The sequence below is a fragment of the Octopus sinensis genome, linkage group LG19 (assembly GCF_006345805.1).
Source record: "Octopus sinensis linkage group LG19, ASM634580v1, whole genome shotgun sequence".
Lineage (NCBI taxonomy): Eukaryota > Metazoa > Mollusca > Cephalopoda > Octopoda > Octopodidae > Octopus > Octopus sinensis.
The window spans coordinates 6162400-6167399 of record NC_043015.1 but is presented as its reverse complement, the minus strand read 5'-3'; the positions used below and the strand labels follow the sequence as shown (position 1 = coordinate 6167399).

At 30.2% G+C, this 5000-nt stretch overlaps 1 protein-coding gene and 1 long non-coding RNA gene across 3 annotated transcripts in view; one reads left to right on the top strand and one right to left on the bottom strand.

Moving 5' to 3' along the window:
* LOC115222245 (neuroligin-4, X-linked-like) overlaps window positions 1-5000 on the top strand; it is a 666739-nt gene that overhangs the window by 360797 nt on the left and 300942 nt on the right. The window lies entirely within an intron of this gene.
* The window catches only part of LOC118767171, an 18957-nt gene that overhangs the window by 11642 nt on the left and 2315 nt on the right, over window positions 1-5000 (bottom strand). The gene's annotated exons all lie outside the window — the stretch shown is intronic.

Here is a 5000-nt window from a genome sequence, read left to right as displayed (position 1 = left end):
GAAAATAGTTTAAAACACTAGATTCCAAATAATCTTGATTTCGTTATATGTGTTTGTGTTGGCGCGCGCTAGTTGTAATATACATATAACTGCGAAGATATATGAATGCAAACATTTATATACTATAATAATAATAATAATAATAATAATAATATGATAATAATAATAATAATAATAATAATTATTATTATTATTGTTGTTGTTATTACATACATATATGAATATTAATTTTAATAATAAGTATTACCTTTGAAGGTTTTTATTCCCATGCTGGCCACTTGATAAGTTCGATATTTAAATATAGATATCATCTTTATATGTATATATATATATATATATACACACACATACATACATATATAAAAATATCTATGTGTGTGTGTGTATGTGTGTGTATGAATACAAACCTACGCATACTCACACACAGGCACACACACACACACACACACACACACACACACACACACACACAAAGACACGCTCATATATGTATATATGTATCTTTGAAATTTCTTCAAAGAGACTAAATCTTGATTCCATTGACTTCTTTGCAAACTGAACTCATCTGATTCTTTGAACTCATCTGATTCTTATTTTCTCTTTTTTGGCACTCTGCTGGAGGCTATTCGAACTGCCTGTGAAGCTGTATCTTAACAGACATGGTCATTATCACATTTCTTCAGGCACACGTATAACCGTATATGAGTATCTGAATGCTAGATTGATTTTTTTTATCTAAATAGAAAATAAAACATGAGTGCGCCTTTCTGATTACGATAATTTTTTTATACGATTTCATAAAATCATGTAAAATAGGTATCTGAATCTTTTGATAAACTTTACTCTTAATTCGTCTGATGGTATTGAAAACAGTTGTTGGATTCAACGAATTATTCGACATGGTTCTCTCAGACTTCGTTAACTGATAGCAGGGTTTTTCTCATTATGCTTGAAAATATATGCAGTAATTTGAAAGCAATAGACAGTATCGAAATAAACTAAAGCACATGTGTTTTCTATTATGTTACAATTGATAAATTGCGTCTTTCTGACATTCAGAAAATATTTTAGGTAAAATTTGACTTTGAAAGTTACAAAATCTACTTTAAAAGTAATTTATACTCAAACTTTTCGTTTTCGAAATTTTCTACAATTTCCTTTCCGTTTATTTTTTCATTATCGTCATTTAGAAAAAAAAAAGCTAATTGTGTTGTTTCTAAGAAGTTAAAGTAAAATTCAAGGCTCATGCAACACAGCTACACAACGCATACACATATGTTCTTGTATATATATATATATATATAAGCATGTAATGTTCTGTAATGTAGATATATGAAAAGCTGAATCTCCTAATATGTGACAATATGGAAAGAAAATTCAACCAAATTTAACTAATCTTTTGTAATACAGAGATTATTTCTTGCGGATTTCTATGAACTCCTCTGTGTGTGTGTGCGTGCGCGCGCATATTTGCATGTGTGTATAAATATGTATGCATGTATTAACATTGATAGATATTTAGAAGTATATTTATGTACTTTTACATGAAAACTAAAATATTCTTTTTTCTCTTTTTCAGGTAAGTTACAAAGTTTATGCAGTGTGTCGTGTTGTGGCGGGAAGGTAGGAATATGCATTGATGCTTTATCTATGTGTTTACAACTTGTTTTAAAATCAATATATACGACTAAATTGTTTAACTAGTAATATGATGGAATTTTCACACATTTATATATGGTATAAAACATATAACGTACGTATTTCCTGAATATGTCCTTTTGGCACGAGGGATATCATGTGGCATTTCTGAATTTATCTGTGTTTCGTACATGTGAAACGCGTGATTGGTCTGTTAATGCACAGTGACAATGTATCACTGTATTAACAATAATCGTTAAACATTCTCAGCCGAATTACAAAATGGAATTCTCTCGACCTGATCGGCTCTTCACATGTTGATGCCTCCGGGACCACTTACTTGAAATGACCCCAGCCGAACCCAAGCCACGATTATCAGGAAATATAACACCCTCGCACAAAAAGATATGCTACACATTCATACAAATACTCACATATACATGCATACATACATTTACAAATGCATATATACCTGCATAGATGCAAACGCAATACATAAAAGCCCTTCGCAGATGCCAAAATGTTTTGAGACGTGTACTTTGGGATATCAAATTTGCAATGAAAAAGGCAAGAGCAATGAAGAAATATGAAAAAAATCATTCAGAATATATATTCATTATAATTCATTATAAAGCAGGAGGTTAGTATATAGTTCCATTTAAGGCATTTCATCAAATAATACATATGTCATATATTTCTTTGAACAAAGATGAATACACATTTATTAAAAATAGACATTTAGGTATTTCGTTCGTAATAATGTTTTCCCTCCTCCAAAATGTTACATGTTTAAGTATAACTTAGAATACCTTCCTTATATGCAAGATTTGCTTCTTGTTTCCATAAATAGATAAACTCAGTCAATACCTGTTCAAGTGCCAACATTTAAGAGTGAATCCGTATACATCTAGAGATAGAAGAATTATATACTGATATAAGAAGAAACAATCGAATATGGGCAATAGCAAAGCAGTGTATTGCAGAAATCGCATTGCATTATTTAGTCGCGTATATTAATGTTCACAGCTCAAATCCTACTGTGGTTTGTTGTTGTCTGTATTCATTTTAAGTTCGAAAAAGTAATCTCATGAATTAAATAGCGAGATTGATATAATCAACAACACACCTATCAAAAAGAAAAAAAAATCACGTAGCCTTGAGACCAAGTAAGAAGTCCATATAAAGCTAACTCACGTACACATGTATTCGTACACATATGATATATATATATATATATATATATATATATATATATATATATATATATATATATATATGTGTGTGTGTGTGTGTGTGTGTGTGTGTGTATGTGTGTATGTATGTGTATGTGTTTGTGCGTGTGTGTGTGTGCTTCTTAAGAAGTAGCGTGAATTTAATCGCTCTTTAATGGTTTCTAATAAATTCATGCGTATGTTTTAGACATCATTAATTTTGTTTGCTCAATAAATGCTGTGATTAATATCATTAATTATTGTCGTTTAATTATTGTTAGAGAAACGGTTTACGAGTCGTCTAAATTGAAGCATTTTCACCAGATACATATATCATCATATCATGTTATATTTAAATCAACACATTTTTAGAAAGAATTATAAAAATACACCTTTTATTTTGGTTCAATCAATTAATGTTAGTTAGATCAACGAAAGGTGAAGCGAATGTAATTTAAATTCCTTGCAATGATAATATTGTATTACAAGAAAATGTCAATTCACAGTTAAAGTTATGCAAATACAATACATTAAAACATAACGTAAGTTGTATAATATTACAGATATAATAATTCATTAAAATTTAATACTGAAAATATTTTGACATATATTTATAAAAGAGGATAATGTTAATAAATTCTATAAATATTTTTAAAGCATAGATTAAAGTTATTAGATATTAACAACATTGCAAATTATATAAGATTTCAATGACAGGCTTAAACTGTCGGCTAGCTGCCACATTGGCTTCTTTTAGTGGAATCGAATTTGACACCAGCGTACGGACAAAGAACTCTCCGGTTTGAGTATGTTTTCCCCCTCCCTTCTACCACTGTCGGTTGCACTATAAAATACCATTGGCACTACCTTCCATCCTACCTATAAGATGAACAAAATCAATATTTATATACATATATAAACGTATCTACATTTTGTTAGTTTGGAGATTTTGTTTATTCTGCTCAACTTCTCCGATTCAGTATTACTTTGTCAACGTTTTAAACATATTATGAAGAACAACATAATTAAAAATCAAGAACTATTTGTAATGAAGGAATTCATCAAATCAAGGATAATCCTAAGTATTCAGTATTTCATAAAAGGGCTTCTGTTAAATGCGATACAATTGTCAAATTGTCAAAATATTGTGTTTTATTTTAATGATAATGAAGGCTGCTTAAGAAATTTTGCAAATGCATTATATGGATAACCAAAAATCGTCCACAGAGTTGTCAAAGGCAGAGATTCGGTTCTTATTATTACACCACATTGTGCATATCTTCCAAATGCCATTGACTTAATATCATGATTGAAAATGACATTGATAATCCTAGATGAAGAAGCTGAATCGTAATCGCTTTTATGCTTCATAGAAAGCCCAGGTGTCTTTGAATTAATTACATTTCCTTCATTCATCTTGATGTTTGGTCGTAACTTCTAATCCAGTTCATTATTCTTTTTTTGAATGCCGACTACATTCCATTAGCAATTCTAGAATTGAGCTTCTGTCAAAACAAATTAAACACAGCTTGTGGGCAAATATAATTTCAGTTGCTACGTTTCTCTGTCCTGATTTCCACAGTTACACTTTTATAGTAATTTATGTTTTCTGTTGTCACACATATACCTAGATGCAGCTAAGTATCTTCTTGCTGACCTATTTTCTAATGTTTACAGATTTGTTTCCATTCTTATATTTACTAACGTGATCTCCTTTTCTCAATACAAGTAATCGAAAAGGTAACGAAGAATTTTAACATTTTGTCTGTTATTATGGCTATTATATTCCTAAAGTAGCTTCGAATCAGCAGGAGATGGACAATTCTCAGTAAACAAAGCCAATATCTTGCTGAGATCACTGATAATGTTAAATTAGTCGCTATAATAACTGGAAAACACTGAAACATCTTGCTGAAAGTGAGATTTATATTTAGTGCCTTTTATGGAAGAGATGTTCCAGCTGTTAGAAAAATTACTACTAAAGTTCAGAGATTTTTACAATAACAACAGCTTTATGTTTCTGAAAAGTGCTTGAAATTGTACTTATCTAGGACCGCATAGGTTCTGGTTAAAAACGAAAACTCTTTAATCATATTATTTTGGCCTACAACGAAGCAAACTGTTTGCATATGTGATACTACCTATTCTATG